Below are 19161 nucleotides of genomic sequence, written 5' to 3'. Positions count from 1 at the left end.
GTTTGAAACTGTTTTAAACTAAAATATATTTTTTAGATTCATGCAGACAGGAATCTGGGGCTTTTTGAAGCTTCCCCCTTAAGAAGACCCTCTCTACTAATGATACCTAAAATTCCATGAATATGGTTTCTACCTAGAACAGCCCTCTTCTTCCTGAGGCTTAAAACTTTGAACTTTGTTAAAATGCAAGTATCCCTGGGAGAGGTAATATTTTAAGCCAACACTCATTTTCAAAGGTGTTTCCCCAAGCGTCTCACAGTATATTAGGTCTATGAGACCCTTGCTGGTTGGTATTAATTGAAAGGAGGGGGTTTTGTTAAAGAAATTTGGAAAACACTGAGGTACACCAAGATTCTTTACTGCAGGACTCCTCAGAGCCTTTAAGTTGATGTGTATTTTAAATTGGCCTGAGAGGGAAAGGTGCATTTGGAGTTATTTGATCATTGCACCATAGGTTCCAGAAAACATATTTTGGAAAATGCTAGCTGGCAGATTCCAATCAGCAGGCAATAAAACATAGAGTTTGGCCTCTAGAGTAAGATGGGTTGGGTTCGAATCCTGGCTGCCCCACTTAGTAACTGTATGGCTTTAGGCAAGTCAAGTAAATTCCCATGTAAAATGGTGATAATAAGAGTTCCCTCTCAGTGTTGGGATAGTAAAGTACTCTTGGGAGTCTATTTGGACTGCAACAGAGCCTGAGGGTGTTAGGAGTTAGTTGGGTCAGTTGGGTGCCAGGGCCAGGCGCCCCAACAAGAAAACATGGAGTCAGGACAGCTAAAAGAAAACAGCCCTGACATCCTGCTTTGCAGCCTTTGCAGAAATGACTTCTGCAAAACATCCTAAAAGAAGGCAATTACACCACAAAGCATTTGTCAATATCACAGGTAAGGGGCAGTTAAGACCTAAGTCCCCAGATGTCAGCAAAAAAGACCATCAGCACATCAACATTAACCTACATAGGTAGACAGATACATGACCAAAGCCCTGATTGGCATGACTTAGCACCCCTTGTTTGTTCAAGATAGTTCCACAAAAGAGCTCATAAAAACCCCTACACTTAGAAACTCTGGGGGCAACCCTCTTGGGTCCCCTCCCTCCCCGGGAGCTTTATACTCTTACTCAATAAGCTTTGCTTGGCTGCCCACCACTCCTCGTCTGGTCTACTCTTCATTGTTCCAAGTGGTGTAACCAAGAATGGAGAGGAACTAAAGGCAGAGAATTCCTGCAACGAGGGGTGGGAACATTACAGAAGGCCACCCCACCAAGCTCAGGAGAAAAGGGAATGGGCGGCAAGAACTAAGAAGCTGAAGGTACTCAACACAAACAGCCCTGCAGCCCACCTTGGAGAGTCCTGGCAAAGCCTCCCCGACCTACGCATCCATCTAGACTCCCCCCAAGAGCCGCAGTGTGCCCGTGGGGCCAAGGCCCAGGTGGGCCAGACTGCCCCAACCTTCGCCCACACCAGGATACCCATCTTCCCCAGGGAAGAGCAAGAAAACATCGTTCCCCTTGGCAAATCACGGTCGCCACTGTCCTCTCTGTAAAGATACTCCATGGGTCCGCCGAGGGAGCAGCCCACCCCCTGGCCCTGGCCCTGGCCCCTCGGCCATTCCCTCCTGTTGCCGCAGACAGGAAGAGCGGTTGGGAGACTGGCTGTCTGCCAAGTGGGGTGTCCAAGCCATAGCCCCGCGCCCCAGAGTCACCGCTGAGTTACTGACCCACGGGGCTGTCAGTTCACCACAGACAGGCTTCACCAGCGCTTCAGCAAATGAAAAGCTTTATTAAACTTTCAAGTCCAGAACAGATGTGTCCAGACATAAATATTCAAAAGATCCCATCTGTTAGGTAAATCGTCTTTCGATGTAGTAACGGAGGGACCGTACATTAGCGAGACCCCATAGCTCTGAGGGCCCAGGAGTGTCGGAAATCCTGCAAGCAGATGCTCCTGGAATCAAAATAAAAGAAGCCCAAGTAAAACAAAGGAAAGTCAGGGCAAGACTGGGCAGTGGGGAATTTCATGGCCACGCCAGTCAGGGCCCCTGCCAGGGTCCAGAGGCCCCAGAGAGATGAGGCCAGTGATGGAACCCACCCCCCTAAGGAGTGCTTGGGTAGGGGCGGGCGGGGAAGTCAAGACAAAATAACCATGGGACAACCACACACACCCACAAGCCAGATTTGGCTGGAAATGTTGAGGTTCTCCAGGCAACTGCTGCCATGCGCTGCTTCTCCCTGAGTTAGCTCACACCTCGGGCAAGACGCAAGCGTGTGCACCTGGGCTTCCACATTTGGAAAATTAGATTACTGAGCACCGGCTTCAGGCAACAGTCTGCATTAGAGAAAGCATTGTGGAAGGGAACAAATAATAATAAAAATAGGAAGCAGCTTACACTTAAATAGCCTTACTCTTTGTCAGGTGCAGTTCACAACACTGGAATGTTCCCTGACTCATTTCAACTTCCCAGCAACCCTCTGAGGTAGATACCACCGTTATTCCCATCTTACAGATGAGAGAACTGAGGCACGAAGAGGGTGAGTGACTTGCCCAAGGGGTCATGGATGGTAAGTGCGGGGCCAGGATTCACACCCAGGCAGACCACGTCACCACAGGCTGCGTGCTGGGCCACCACGCTGAAAATGAGAGGAAACCAAGAGGCAGAAGTGCTCCCTGCCAAAGGGGCTCACATTCTCATGTAGGAAAGTGAAAGGTACATTGGAAGACTGAAGGAAACATCCTCCACTGCTTAGGAATCCTGCTCCAGAGAGTACGACCTGGTGTTTCAGGAATGGGGCTGCTGGGGGCTGGGGTTTAGAATGGGGTTTCAGGTGGGCTGCTGCTCCACCTCCCGGGTCTAGAATCCCAAAGCCTGGGGTGTCAGCTCCCACACTACCCCGCCTGCTGTGCCCTCCTTCCCTAAGGGAAGCAGCCAGGCTGATCTACTCCCTTTGTCCTGACCACACTTTGCATTGCCCTCAGTCCACACTGCTCACCACCTGCCTTCAGCATCATCACCTTCTTCCTTGCTGCCCACGATCTCCCCACAGACCCCCCAAAGACTCCACAGTCTCCCCACAAGCTCCCACAGGCTCTAGCCCTCAACCTAATCACCCAGCAAGCTCCCACCCTCCCCTGGAGTGTTGCAGCACCTATCACATGTCCCATGCTTTTAACATATATTTTCAGTCTTGTGTAGTTAGATATTCAAGTGCCAGACATGGGCTCAGTTCCATACACACACACACACACACACACACACACACACACACACACACTACACTCAAGCTACACTGAGCCTCTCTACCCTCCTATTGTTATCATCACAATTTCTGTTTGGGTCACAGTAGACATTTCATTATAAAATAGAGAATTCTGACCACCAAATCCAATCTAAGCCCCCCAAAAAAGAAAGAAAGAACTCAAAGAAGGGGAATATATTGGTTCCAGCAACTGAGATGTCTGGGCGTGCTGCAAGCCTCTGAGTAAGCTGGCACAGCTGGCTCCAAATGCTCAAGCAGGGTCCATCTCCTCCCTGCCGACCCCACTCTCAGACTGGCTCAGGATACTTCAGCAAGATGCCCACCTATTGCTTCAAGCTCCCACTCCCATCCCACCAGCCCAGCAGCCCCAGCAGAGATGGGTCCTCTTTGCAGTTCCAACTGGCTGGGGTCTGGTGCCAGGCATCATCTTTGAGCCAATCACTGTTCAGGGAGACTCCATGGTCTCATGGGCCTCACCTAGGTCATGGGGCCCCCAAGGAAAGGCAGGGAGGGCAGCACACCGATATGGTCTGACAGCAGGTGCTTCATGGAAGGGAATTCTGAGTGCTGTCACCAGAAAGAATGTCCGTGAACACCAAAGAAGGCAGACACTACAACATCAACCACCAAAACGGACATTCACTAAAGAGACCCATTTGCTAAGTGTTTACCCCGTGCCCCAGATGGCATGAATATTACCCATGAGTGAAGATTATATGACATATTTCTAGCACTTTGCCCAGGCTGAGTGCATAGTAAATGCTTAGCAAATGACACTGAAATACGGATGACGAGGTAGGTTCTATTATTATCTGCGATTCACGGGAGGGAAACTTGACTGAAAGAGATGAAGTCATTTGTCTCAGGCCACACAGTTTTGAAGGGTCAGAGATGCCAGTTTCGGAACCTACTGAAACCTATCTCTGTCCTTACTCTTCACAGAAAACCAGTCCAGAGCTAGCTCACGTCAGTAGCATCCTTCCCTGGCACTTGGCACATCCCTCCACTACAGCACCTACAGCTCCGTATTCCAACACTTTATTTTCTCCATCCCAAGATGTGTATTATTCTCACATTTCAAAGTTTCCAAAGCTAAAGCTCAACACACATTGTGTCTAAGGAAAGTGGTAGCAGTTCTTTCATATCCCAAAATCTGTTTTTATTTTTTTTATTTTTTTATTTTTTAATTTTTATTTATTTATGATAGTCACAGAGAGACAGAGAGAGAGAGGCAGAGACACAGGCAGAGGGAGAAGCAGGCTCCATGCACCGGGAGCCCGACGTGGGATTCGATCCCGGGTCTCCAGGATCGCGCCCTGGGCCAAAGGCAGGCGCCAAACCGCTGCGCCACCCAGGGATCCCCCAAAATCTGTTTTTAAATTAACACTTGACAATCAATCATATAATCAAGGAAATATCTGTGATTTCTCTATAGGTCTGCACTACAGTGTGAGTTCCTCAAGCAGGAGCTTACTCATTTTGTGTCCTAAATACTCAGCACAGTCTTTTCTGTCTGTGCTTATTAACCCAAGTAGGGCTATTCAAGAAAAGACACCTTTAAATTTCATTCATTCGACAAATTGCTGAGCACCTACTATGTGACACGCATTGCAGAGGAGTTAGGGCTACAGTGTCAGGCAAGCCTGGCAGGGCCTTGCTCACACATCGGGACAGACATGAATCTGAGGGTCAAGGGCAGAGTCATGCCCCAAAGCTAGCAATTTATGTGTGTTGTGTCGGGCCAGCACAAAGATGAGAAGCCAGGAGGCTGCAGGAGATGAGGGCAGTTAAACGTGAGTTTGCAAAGGTCTTAAAACACATGCTGGGGAGTTTAGATTAAAGGTGGGAAGCAAATGGGAGCTCCTGCTGATTTCTGAATGGACAAGTGACAAAATCAAAATAGCACTCAGAGAAAATTAGCTCAGCGATTGGGTACAGAATGGGCCGGGAGGCATGGGGCTGCAGGTGGGAAGGGCTCACCAGGAAGGAGGCTGTGCAAAAATCAGCACATGAGGCCATCAGAGCCCGGATGCCAAGGGAGGCTTGGCCGTGCCAACAGCTCAGGGAGGTGGGATCCCAGAGATAGAACTGCCAGCCTGTTCTGTGGGCAGAGGACAAGGCGAGAGGATAGCAGGCCAGGTGCTGATGCCCTTGGGAGGCCCAGTCGGAGAGAGAAGGCGAAGGTGAGGGCTGAAGAGGAAGAGAGAAGATGAAGCTCCTCCACTAAGGCGTGGGGTGCCACATGTGGGTGTAGCTGTCCAGAAACCAGAGAGGAACCCTTCTCCCTTCTGGGCCTCGAAAGGCAGCTCTGTCTCCCTTTCCTGGCTCGAGAGAGGGAGACCAGAGTGAACTCACTACTTACCTATTCGTCTTAATTTAAGTCAACAATTATGCAGAAGACCCAAGCTCTGAACGGCTAATTGACATGACCCTGAGTCACGGCAGAAGCAAGACAGTCAGGGAGGATTCATTAAGCCGCAAAAGGAAAGGCACAGAGCCCAGGGCCACACGGGGCCCAGGCTCAGCCTCCAGATCCCCGCGGAAGCTCATTGTGCCCCTCTGGCCCCAGTCTCATTAGAAGCCCTAATGCTCACTCCAACTTCTGGTCATGCTTTACTGCACTTTATGGGGGAGTGGGGTAAACTACAGTGGTATTTTCGAATTTGGTAATTCTCAGGACCTCAGCCTTCCAGATGTTAATGGATTAGAGGACTAATGAGCAAATGAACAGAAAGTTCCTAAAAGGCCTGGCACATAGTGAGTGCTCGACAAAGGCTGGGTCTTGAGGATGCATTTGGCTATCAGGGGGCCCGGGAGAGATAGGAGAGAGACGCGGACTCTGCTACAAGCTCTGAAAGAGACTCATGCAGTCAGCAAACCTCGCCTTAAATTGCCACAACCTCTCCTTCCTTCCACCCGATTTCTAACACAGGAGTAAAGACCCACAACTCCACTCCTCTACCTTTGGAATGGTGACTGGATCCTTCCTGTCGCATGCTTCCTCGGGTCCACTTACTGATGAGAATCACCTCCCCGGGGCTATTTACATTTCCAGCTTCCTGGCCTCTGAGACTAGGCCCACTGGCGCATCTCCTGCCCGCACAGCCTCTGGGTGCTTCAAAAAAAAAACGGGGGGCGGGGGGGGGGGGCTTCTTCAACGTAGAGGCACCAAACTCCCAGGCGTTGCTGGTGGGGATGTGAAATGGTACGACCGCATGGCGTGCATACGCAGAATTACTGCACGATCCGGCAATTTTGTTTTTGTTGTTGTTGTTGTTGTTGTTGTTTTTAATAAATTTATTTTTTATTGGTGTTCAATTTACCAACAACGATCCGGCAATTTTGATGCTACGCCTAAACTCAGGATAACCAGAAGTGGGACGCCTCCGTACGTGTTCACAGCAGCACCGATCGCAATCGCCAAAAGGTAGAGACCCCCTAACCGTCCCTCCGGGGAGGAATGGATAAACGAAATGCACCCGACACATACAATGCATATTTGTGCTCGCTTCGGCAGCACATATACTAATATTTCTCAAAAAAGGAATGACGCTTTGACCCGCTACAACGTGGGTGAACCCTGAAGACCTAACGCTGAGTGAAGTAAGCCGGACACCCAAGGCCGAATGGTGAACAATTCTGCTCAGGTGCCTACGTAGTCAGACACTCGGAGAGACAAAGTAGAATGGGGGGGGGGAGTTCTCATTTCATGGGTGCAGAGCTTTGGTTTAGAAAGATTAACAAAAGGGCAGTCCCGGTGGCTCAGTGGTTTAGCACCGCCTTCGGCTCAGGGCCTGATCCTGGAGACCCGGGATCGAGTCCTGCGTCAGGCTCCCTGCGTGGAGCCTGCTCCTCCCTCTGCCCATGTCTCTGCCCCTCTCTCCTCTCTCTCTCTCTCTCTCTCTCTCTGTGTATCTTCATGAATAAATAAAAATCTTAAAAAAAAATAAAGATTAAAAAAAAGTCCCAGAAACAAGGGGTGGTGGAAAGGGAGGTGGGCAGGGGGTGGGGGTGACTGGGTGACAGGCACTGAGGGGGGCACTTGATGGGATGAGCACTGGGTGTTATTCTATATGTTGGCAAAGTGAATACCAATAAAAAATAAATAAAAAAAAAAAGTCCCAGAGACGGATGGTAGCGATAGCCACCCAGCAATGCGAATGCACTTAATGCCACCGAATAGTCTGCGTAAAAATGATTAAAATGGCATATTTTATGTTCTGTGTATTTTATCACACACACACACAAAAAGACAACTGAAAAAATATAAAAAGAGTAGAGACACTTAATGCTGCCTTCTCCTCTATTTCAGCTCCACAGGGCAATTTCGGAGCCACTGCAAACCTTCAGGTGCCCTGCTCCGACCTCGGCCCAGTCCATCGGTCCCCTTTGTGCACCCTCTTCCCCGGCGTGGCTGGCCAGCCTCTGGCTCGACGCATCCGAGCCAGGAGGCTCGCCCGCCTCTCAAATAGCGTGGCTCCTGCTGGTGACAGCTCTGGGGGGCAGTTTCACTTTTCTTTCCCACACTGCTCAGCCTCCCCTTAATCAGATTCCTGGGAGGAAACTAATTAGTCCAACCCCCCTCTGCTGTTTTCCCACAAAAAATAGAGACTCCAACCGTTTTATAGGGGATGTGACTAGACCAGTGGGCACCTGTTTTTCTTTACACTGTCTTAAAATGGGGAAGCATGCGGATCTTATGTTTTAGCCCGACTGCAAAAGCTGTCAGGAGGCGAGGTGCAGGAATTTGCCTCTGGCTTAGGGATCAGCGGCGCTGAGGAGTCCAGCCTACGAAACGGCCTCGACCATCCACCAAAATGGCTTTTGGAGAAGACCCACGGAGTTAGCAGGACACGCCTGCAACCCAAGCCTACCCACGGCGACCGAGAAGGGCAGCACCAGGAATCCAGCGAAGAGAAAAATGAACACATTTGACCATGGGAAGGCTCTGAGCGTCTCGAGCTGCCCTGATCAGACCTTTAAGGAGGAAAACAACAGAGTCTGTGCCTGCAGAGGGCAGAGGTACCCAGCAGGGCCCGCCCGCCCCGTGCGCCGGGAAGGACACTAACCGGCTCTCCCGTCCTTGGGCAGCAGAGGCCCGCAGGACTGCCTCACCCCTCTCCCCTCCCAGGACAGGCTCGCAGCCCCTGCACCCCCTTTCCCCCATACGTGACCCGTGATCAGAACAATGGGGCTGCTGTCACGCGGCGGCGGCTGCGCTACTGGAACGTCAGAAGTCGTGGCACTTTGCAGAACTGCTTGTTTTGGGGGCGGGAGAGACGATTTGGTTTTGCTCTAAGTAAAACCCTAGCACCTCCTGGTCATCCGCTTGGGTTCCTACTTGGCCTCACAAGCAGATGTGAGCAGTCAGAAGGTCCATATAGGCCACAAGTGGAAGAAACCCCCTCGGCGACTACCCCCACCCCGCTGTTTCGTAGGTGAGGCCCAGAGATGGGGTGCCCCAGCCCTGTCAGGAAGGGGCAGCGCAGGATGACACCTAAGCCTGTCCGGGCAGATGCCCCCCAACCCCGGGCCACGTAGCTCACCTACAAACACCCCTAACGGCTCTATGAAGCCTTTCACATCTGTTAGTTCTTTAAAGGATAAAGACTGAGAATTAACCTTGTTCCCTATTCCCCGATGTGTCCAGCCCCACGTTGAATGTGTGGTCGGAGCTCAGTAAATTCTTTCTGAATGAGAGAATCCCCGGGACAGGCTCAGAAAGAACACGAGGCCAAGCCCACAGAAGTTCCCCAAGCCTCAGCCAGGAGAGGAGGGGGTGGGGGGAGAGGGCCTCCTTTCACTCCCTTGCGATGACGTTAAAGCGGATAATGTGTCTCTGGTGTATGACATCTATCCTCATGTGCTCTCATCAGCTTAGGCCCTGTCTCTAGGGTCAGGCTCATATCCCTTGCCACCCTACAGCAATACCCCAATCCCCCGTCCACGCGTGCCCTCTCCCCATGGGACAGTCCACATCTCAAGTGCAACAACCTGCCCAGCAGTATTCTCTGACCCTTTCCCCTGAATGCATGAAGCAAGGCAGAGGTCCTCCTCTCTCCCTCATGCCCCCTCCTCTTCCCATCTTCCCAAGCACTGCCGGGGGCCCCTGCAACAAAAAATGACACCTAGTTATGTTCGTAAGTGGCAAAAAAGAAGCACTAATTTGGTTTTATACACAGCTGTCCAGAAGGCCACCGTTCATTGACTGACATGGGACCACCTTTCTCACCCACAATCTCAGTCTCAAAAAGGTTAGCCTGGTGGCTATATATACATGGCCCCAGAACAGAGGTAAACGCAGGAGTCTAATTCTTTGAGGAGCTGGGGGTTTTAACGAGGCAGATTTTCCATTTCATCTTTACTTACACTTTCGTCCTGAAACCTGTGTGTCTCTGTGGCACTGAGCTCTTTCTTCTCCAAAGGTCTGTGGACCTCAGAGGAGAGATTCACTGTTTCCCTCCCCTTGCCTGCCCAGCTATGCATCAGCCCCCCATCCTGATTTTGTCTCTAACACCTTCTCTGGTCCCTATAAATGGGCGGAACCTTTTTACTATCAAGAGCCGCCACCCCCACAGACACGATGAAGGACCACACAGGACAATCCCATTCGGCTGACTTTATTGCTTAGCTGGTTCTGGAGAAAAGAGAACATTTTTTAACCTGCTGCATTTTAAAATCACAAATAGGGAATGCGAAACTTTATTTTCAGTGAATAGAGCCTGCCTCCAGCAATCCTGTAAGATGTGGAGGTATAGGTTTTGTTCCCTAATATGACATTGTTTCTCTTTACTTATGCCCTCCACAATTTCTCTGGTGATTTACATGGTTCTGTAGCATGTACTTGGATGAGATACCTCAATTCTTTTAAGTCAGGATGTAAAAAATACATACATAAATTCAATTCAGGGATGCCTGGATGGTTCAGTCAGTTGAGCATCCGACTCCTGATTTCAGCTCAGGTCACGACCTCAGGGTCATGCCCCACATGTGCCTCTGTGCTCAGCAGGGAAGTAGGGAGTGTGCTTGTCCCTCTCCCTCTGCTCCCCCTACCACCTCCACTGGCTCTCTTTCTCTAAAATAAATAAATAAACAAATACAAACTTGAAATAAATAAAATTAATGTCCCATAAAATAAGAAAACTACATTTTTGTAACACACACACACACACACACACACACACACACACATATGGCCAGTGAAAGGAAAAGAAAAGCAAAAGAGGGAACAGGAAGAGAGGAGGAAAGATAGAAAAACAAAGAGTAGTCAAAGAGCAAAAGGGAAGGAAAAGAAGGAGAGAAAGGTTGGGATGGTGAAAACAAGTCTCGTTAACCTGTGCCTCTGACAGCTAGCACGGACACACATCTCCCCACTGAGTAGAATTTTCTCACCAACTGGTCCTCTGGACACAACAACAAGAATCGCTACTAATTATTGAAGGCCTGCCTTGTGACAGGTGCTATGCATTTATCATTTACAATCTTCAAAATAGCTATAAAGTAGGAATTTTACACTTGAAGAAAGTAGGCTCAGAGCAATGACATCATTGCCGAGGTTGTACCGTAGTAGATGTGGGCTGTCCCTGTTAGTTCAACATCCATATGCTCTTGCTCCCCATTGACAAGAAAGTCTCACTTTCCCTCTGGGAAAACATTTTCCTGCCAATAATGTACTCTATCCCCCCCACCCCCAACCAAGACGGATTCAGGGGCAAACACAAGACCCCATCCAGACCAACGCAATTCAACTCTGAGAACGTGGTTCAAAATATTCAATAAAAAAGATTTCTTTCCACTGGGGTAGAAAGTGAAGCAAGGTAGAAACCGGAGGAGATAAGGATGGCAAAACAGAGAAAGACACTAAGAGGCAAGTCTTTACAAGTTCCTCTAGCTCTTACATACAGCCGTGACTGCACTTCCAGCTTTGGAAGCCAGTAAGTACCACATCATCACCATGCCCACCACCACCTCTACCACCACCACCACCACCCTGCTTTCTATTTTTGACAAACTAGTTCAAATTCTGCCATTTGCAACCCAAGAAGTCTTGACTAGCATTCCTTGTGGATGAGCAACTGATTCAGACTAGGCCCATCCAACCCCAAAGTGTGTGCCCTCTTTCTCCCACCACACTGCTCCCCTAGAGCACAGCAGGTCTGGCAAGCCAGGCATCCTGCCCCATTCCTTCCCTAGAGAAGTCTGAGGCCCTGGCTCCTGCCTCCCACCAAGCCCAACATCCACCATGCCCGCTTGTCCCCTGGAATATGCTGTCTCAGAGTAAAATAAACAGTCATCCAGCAAAGGCCTGACACAGCTTGACTGTACAGTTGACACATGAGTAAAAACTCTGAGCCATTTGAAAGGCACATAATCGAGCTCGTTAATTACAGCAGGAAAGGCTGGGATGCTGAAAAGATGATGCAGACAACTTGTCTCAAAGAAATTAAAGCCACAAGAGTTAGAGCAAGCTTGGAGTTTGAGGTTCCCCATCCCTGGCTAAGAGATTTCTAAAGAGGGGAAAAACTGACAGGAGTCAACTCTAACACTATGGCAGAGTTTATGGGACACAAATCCAAGTCGAAGATCCTGGACATGGTGGGAGTTTATAAATCATCTGGCCCAACATCTCCCAGAACCAGAACTATCTCCCAATATCCCTGAGCACTGATTCTCCAGACTTCATCTGAATTATCCCCGTGACAGGAAGATCCCTGCCCTAATGGTATCATCCATTTCATTGCTGAGCAGCTCTGCTCCTCAGTAACTTCTCTCTCAAATGATGAAAATAAAAATGATTAGTTAGTGTCCCCCTCCTTCACCATTTTTAAGGAGAATTCTATCTGCAATCTCAGTTTCTGGGACAGTGGCAAGAAAAAGGACAGAACTGGAAATGCAAAAATGGGATATGTGTATCAGAAGTTGGCATGGACACAATCAAGGCAGAAGGAAAGGAGAAGAGGAAGAAAATAAGGGACTCGCTAAGGCAGAGTGATGGGAAAATGCTTGGTTTAGAATTGGAGTGAAGGAGAGAGGAGTTTGGTGGGGCGGGGATTGGAAGATACGGAAAAGTTTAACAAGTCTTGCTGTACATTAAAAATATATTTACTTCCCTTGACATTCTTCCCAGAGATACCAGTAAAGTTTTAATTTAACTTAATTGCTTTTGGTTCCTGGATGGTGTTCCTTAGAGTGCAATTCTCTGCCAAGGCTAGCCCACATGAGGCCCAGTTTGGGGTTGAATTACGATTATATTAATTTCAAATCTACTTCCTTTTAAATCCCACCCAGGTTATAAGGGAAGCGATGCAGGGATGAGGACACAGAACCAAGTATGGACCTGGGATACAGGATGGAGACTTGATTATAAAAGAGTTAAAAATGAAGTTACTACAAGTAGAGCCTGTGGTCAGAAGGAAAGTAGCTGGAAAATGACCGATTTGATAATTACCTAAGTAAATTCTCCAAGAACACCATTGGCAGCAGCAGCCACACTCTGAAGCCAAGTGTGGAGAGAGGCAAGCCACAAAGATGGGGACCCATGCAGGTCATTACAGCAGGGGTCTGCTGGGGGTCTTCACTGCAAACAACAAAAGCTCCTCTTCCAAACATAAAGGTGTACAGGATGATCAGCAGCCCAAGAAGTGAACTATGACCAACAAAAAAATGGGAGAAAGAAGGGGGCTAACCATCAAACTCCCCAACGATAATCTCTTCTGGGCACAACTATGAGGTATGGTTTCTCCTTAAGTACAGTTTCTCTTTCCAGTCCTACAAAGTCCCACATGTCAAGCAAATACACCTGCTGAGTGACCTGCTGTATTTCATAGAGGTTCACTGGGAAGCGCTGACCACATTGCATCCCAGTGTTTCACATACCTCTTTGCCTCACTTCTGCTTTTTCCTCAGAGCCCTAAGCTTATACCTCCCAAATAAAATGTTAGCACTTTAACCTTTGTCTCAGGCTCTGCTTTCTAGAAATTGCTAGAAAATTCTAGAGAACTCTAAGCTAAGATTTCCATTATCTTGACTCCCAGCTTTAATGCTTTTCTACCACTACACCACATCAAATGTGGGCGGCTCCCCTCAAAATACGTAAGTATGTAAGTGTGTGTGTGTGTGTGTGTGTGTGTGTGTGTATGCATTTCTCCCTGACCCTGAAACCCACAGCTTTAGCCTAGCTCTTGACTGCCTCCAAGGAAAGTTGATCTGATTCCCCTCAAGGTCTCAGCCTCCTCCCACAGAAGCCACATTAGCAAATTTTAAGTGGGAGTTAATGAAGTCCTCTTTCCTGACTTGTTTGACACTATAAATCCTCAAACTGCATGGATATCTACATTAAGACATTCTTAACTCCAAGGCCTATTTGCCATCTCCTTTCACTCATCCCGATTTTTCCTACTCACTCCCTTACTCAAGTAATTTCTGCAATACAGACTTAAAGCTTCCTCTGATGCCATTTTCTTTCATTTTCCTAAGCCCTGCTCTCCAGCTTTTCAAACATCTCTTAAAATTCCAGCTCTCTAAAAATGTATTCCTTAAAAAGCACAGGTGGTGTCTGGTTACCTCCACCACTCAATCTCAGAGTTAATAGGGTATGACGCTCCAGACAGTACACCCCGTATGAATAACCCGAACCCAGTAGACCTGGAGCTCCTACATCTCCCCAGACATACCTGTGTTCGAGCACTTACACTACAAACTGTAATTACTTACCTATCTGTCCTCCCAAGTAAACTGTGGGCATGCTGACTATAAGGGCCAGGCCTTATGTATTTTTGAACTTCTCATACACATTAATACTTCTTGAATGGTTGGTGAATAGATGAATAAATGGATAGATGCATTTACTTACATGGATTAATTGCTGTTGCAACAAGTTCCAAGAAATCCATTTGGATTTGTTGGTACTCTGGAATACTTTGATATCAAATACTACCTAAAAGATACATGATTCTAGACAGGAAAAAAAAATTATTATGACCCAATGGAAAATTGGGAAGTGATAGAGTCAATGCAGCAAAATACAAACAGAAGTGGCCCATAAGCATGAAAAGATACTCAACAGTGTCACTGCTAACCAGAGAAGTGTAAATTAAAACACTAAGTATCATTGGGGAATAAAAACTGGCATCGACTTTTGAAAGGGCCATTGGACAGTATTTATTGATATCTATTTGTTTTGATGAGACAATTCCAATTCTCAGGAACTATGCTACTGAAAGGCCAGGAAAGGTATATGTGTAAGGTGATGACTACAGCACTGTTTGTAATGATGAAAAACATAGATTATTTGAAATATAGGTTAAATAGAGGAACAGTTAGTGACTTGTGGATATTTGTATTAAAAACATTAAGAGTTTAAGAGGATATAGTAGGGCTATGTATTCATAGAAAGTCTGCTGAGAGAGATGATTTACATGTGTATATAGGAAAGGGAGGGGGACAGGGCCATAAGGGGGGATGGCTGAATGCGAACTCTTACTTTTCATTCTATATGCTCCCATGTTGTTGGAAGTGTTTACACTGAGCATATGTTCATGTACTACTTTTGCAAGTTAATAAGATGGCTGGTGTTATGCAGATATCACTCCTGTGTCAATTCTTAGAACCAATGAATGTGTGAACTGCAAGAAAACTTAGCATCATCTACTCTGGGAGTTGGTACATTGCTTTCCCTAGGGCTCCACAGGCTTCCCCAAATGCAGCAGAAGGCACACTTAAATCCATTGCACATTAACTGGCGCTTGGAGAAGCTCATGTTCATGCAGTCCTCACACCAAACCTTCTCTATTTAGCTAAAAATCTTCTGAGACTGCCAGATAAACCATCAAAAACAATTACATGTGCAACTACTTATGGATATGAAACTCAACGTTCTCATTGATGCATATCCAATATAATATGCAGAGTTCGATGTGATATTTAGGCCTCAGTAGCAAAGGTTACCCATAACCCTGATTTCAAATGTTTATATTCATCAGAATAGCCCCATTATTCTCAGTAACTGCATTTATAATAGGCAAATCTATAAAATAAGTCCATGCTAATAAAATATTATTTCTTAATTTTATGTTGAGGTCTATAAGTGACTTTATTTTTTATATTTCCAGAAGGAAAAAAAAAAGCTTGAAAATAATTTTTCAGATAAGGAAACTGAGCAGAAATAAAGGTGAGTAACTGGCCAAGAACCCACAGATCACTGCTCAGAGCAGAGCCATGCAACCCTGAGCCAGAGCCTGAGCATTAAGTACGTAATCATGACCTTCCTACATTCCCAAGGGTTAAGCTCTTTTCCCACATGCTGTCTAATGTGATCTCACAGCTACCCAGTGGAATAGGGGTTGTGATACTGTCAGTGAGATAAACAAGGCTCTGACATATCAAATAACTTTTTCTAAATCACACAGCCAACAGGTGGTGTGGCTCAGCCTCCAAAGAGAGACCTCTTATGTCTACATCACTAGATCGCTATGGGGGGTGGGGAGGGGAGGTGGTTTGTCTCTAGTCTAGATCATAAACAACTCGTGCCAGGTACTATACCTAGCATTGTCATCTCCACAAAGCTGCTAACGGAACATAGGATCATATGAAAAAAATGCTCACTAATTAGCCTTCTAATACGCAAAGATCCACTTGTCACTTGCTCTCTGTCTAGGCAAATACTTACGGCAATGGACTTTTTTAAAAAGAAGTTACCACCATCATTTTGAAAATGTACTCTAGTGCTGTTCCAGGCAGGGTTCCTGGTTGCACAAAATATAAAACTAATTTTGCTTAACTTAAATGGAATCTCACATTGCAGAAGTTGCTAGTAAGACTAGAGAGTGAAGCTCTGAAAACAGGTCTCCTGTTTGGAGACCAAACCAGCAGAATGATACCCAAAATCACACCACAGGAAAGATGGGGTCACAGATGCCACACAGCACACAACTGACCTTTGCAGGTGGCCCACCAAGCTGGCCAGGCCCAAGGCAAAAAGCATACTGCTTATGCTCATGGTTGTTGACAAAAGACACCATTTGCTGATATTGCTGCTTCTGAAGGGATTTGTTCTACACTGGATTCTGCTTTATTATAACTGTCTTCAGATTCAAGGTCTTAAACCAAGCATCTGATTGACCCAGTGCAGGTTACAAAGCCCAAGCATAAGCATCCGATAGGTTCAGTTGAAATCACATGCCCAAGCACTAATTGCCAGGAATCTGAAAGAGGACATTTCCACCCTCAGTCTGGTTTCCATTGTGGGAACTAACTGGAGCATGCCTCCCTTTGTGTATTAGTTATCTATTGCCGTGTAATATATCATCCCCAAACTTAGCAGCTTAAAACAAGAAACACGGGTTATCTTCCTCAGTTCCTGAGAATCAGGATCTGGAAGCAGTTGGGTAGTTATGGCTCAGAATCTCTCATGAAATTGCAGATAAGATATTACCCAGGGCTATGGTCCGAAAACTTGACAGAGGCTAAAGGATGCACTTACAGAGTGGTTCACTCACATGGCAGCTAGTTATTAGCAGGAAGCTTCAGTTCCTCACCACAAATTCTCCATCAGGCTATTTGAGGGTTCTTATAACATGACAGCTGGCTTCCCCTAGAGCAAGGGATCCAAAGAAAAGCAAAACAGAATCCATCATGTGTTTTATGACCAAGTCTTATAATCATACGCAATCGCTCCTGTGGTATGCTATTGACCACACAGACCAACGCTAATATAACGTGGGAGGGGATGATTGAGGGCATGGAGACAGGAGACAGGGATCATTGCTGTCTGTCTTCAAGGCTGGCTAGCATTTATCTGAGTTTTGCAAAAACAAGGAAAAGTGTTAAGAGACTGGGTAACCCATAACAGTCAAGGTCTACTGCAAGCACCTTCTAGGCACAAAGCCCACCTTCTAGGTTGTGGGCACTGTGATGGAAGAAAATATTAACAAGATATAAGATAATGCTATCTCAGTTTCATATAAATAAGTGTCAAATTATATTGGAGATTCCCTGGGTGGCTCAGCGGTTTGGCACCTGCCTTCGGCCCAAGGCATGACCCCGGAGTCCCAGGATCAAGTCCCACATCAGGCTTTCTGCATGGAGCCTGCTTCTCCCTCTGCCTGCTTCTCCTTCTGCCTCTCTCTCTCTCTCTCTCTCTCATTGTGTGTGTGTGTGTGTCTCATGAATAAAAAAATAAAATCTTTAAAAAAAAAAAGATTTAACGTTAAAAAAATTATATTTGCTCTGGGTGGCATAATACACTACTTTGAATTGGGTCATGAGAAAATGGAGGTGGGATGGCCTTGAAGACAACTTTATAGATCTATTTGGACTTAGCCCTAGATGTAACCATTTGCACATTCAAAGCTGAGATCCAGGGACGCCTGGGGGGCTCAGCGGTTGAGCGTCTGCCTTGGGCTCAGGGCATGATCCCGTGATCGAGTCCCACATCGGGCTCCTTGTGGGGAGCCTGCTTATGTCTCTGCCTCTCTCTCTCTGTGCCTCTCATAAATAAATAAAATCCTTTAAAAAAAAAAAAAGAGCTGAGATCCAATAGAAGAATATATATTTCCATTCTGAGTGTGTTCCTAAGTGTCCTTTGTTCCCCTGGCAGCAATAATCTCAGTAATTGGGGTAATCCATGACCTGCCGAGGGGTTCCAAATCTTCGAAATCAAGCTCATTAGAGTTCTGGTTTCATGATGGACTTTTCTATATCTGATTGCAAATTAAAGGAAACAAGTATCTTGAAAAGCTGGCCAGGACCAAGGAACAGAAACATAAAGCATATTCTCCTTCCTTTTTCCAAATCACTTTTTTCTTAGGCACGAAAATACCAAGCCCAGCCTCTCTTGGACTTGACCCATCAGCTTGACTTGCATACATTCTATCCCTTCCCTCTGCTCTTAAATTCCCATTCTAGTACTTTCTTCATATTCCTTTTATTCAGGATGAAATTGCCTCCAAGTATTCCCAGAGTAGAAAGTACTAAATGAGGCTGGGGTGGGGGGGCGGGGGGCTTCTTATCTGTTTTGTTTTCCTGTTCTGGACAACTAACATCATTCTCAGAATTCTGATCCAGTGCCTCGGAGAGAATGGAGTCCGTTTTAAAACTCAGGGCATCTGGGGTCCCTGGTGAACTAGAGTCCACAACATTCCTAGACGACTCCAAGCAAGAAATGAAACATATCTTTAAGTTTCTCGGCACACTAATGTGCATGTGACAAGAGCTGTAATCAATAAGTAACTTGATAAAGTGGATAGAAATTGACCCAGGAGAGGAGTGTAACATCCTATTAAAGCAAATTCAGCCCAGACCACTTTCAATCAGGCATACCACACTGCAAAACTCAGAGACCGAAGTCTCTGTGGGAGAAGCTAGATCGATATATTAAGCCCAGACTCCTTAACTTTGTACTAACAACAAACCAGAAAAAAAAAATTATTCCCTCTAAATTTAAAGACAGAAAAAAGGATGGGGAAAGCAGGGGAGGGGCAAGAAATATGTAGGTTGTAAGTCACCCACAACTCCCAAGGAATAAATCTGTCTTTCCTGAACTAGACAAACACTTAAATCCACCAGCCCAGCCGCAAATGATTCTTCATGAATACTGAAAGAGGAGAGGGAAATATTCAGGTCACAAATTTATCTGATTGAAAGTCAGGAACTAAGTGAAGCCTGCAAAAGTTTGATTTCTTTTTCATTAATTTTGGGGGAGGAAAGAAAATACTCTGAGATGCTGGGGCACACAGGAAAGGGAAACATCACAGGCTGCAAATTTTTTTGCCAAATTGCATGAATACCATCATATAAATATTTTCACTTGTGCAGGAAGTGCGATTCTGTGTGAAAGAGTTCTCATGAATAAGTACCAAATATTCAAAGTAGACCACCTCCATTGGAATTCCGGAAGCATTTGTGCCA

At 46.6% G+C, this 19161-nt stretch overlaps 1 long non-coding RNA gene across 5 annotated transcripts in view; it reads right to left on the bottom strand.

Annotated features, from left to right (window-relative positions):
• Positions 1-19161, bottom strand: part of LOC111094386 — a 73627-nt gene that overhangs the window by 23169 nt on the left and 31297 nt on the right. For 2 of the 5 annotated variants that reach the window (XR_005385424.1, XR_005385428.1), the window contains exons 4-6: positions 16736-16846; positions 14108-14191; positions 12704-12901 (exon numbers count right to left, since the gene is read on the bottom strand). The exons of 1 other annotated variant lie outside the window; for it this stretch is intronic. This is a non-coding gene — a long non-coding RNA (uncharacterized LOC111094386). The remainder of the gene's footprint in view (positions 1-12703; positions 12902-14107; positions 14192-16735; positions 16847-19161) is intronic. 2 more of the 5 variants (XR_005385425.1, XR_005385426.1) reach the window with 2 other exon arrangements.

The sequence above is a fragment of the Canis lupus genome, chromosome 37, assembly GCF_011100685.1.
Source record: "Canis lupus familiaris isolate Mischka breed German Shepherd chromosome 37, alternate assembly UU_Cfam_GSD_1.0, whole genome shotgun sequence".
Taxonomy (NCBI): Eukaryota; Metazoa; Chordata; class Mammalia; order Carnivora; family Canidae; genus Canis; species Canis lupus.
Note: the sequence above shows the minus strand (reverse complement) of the source record. Positions and strands in the feature narration are given on the sequence as shown.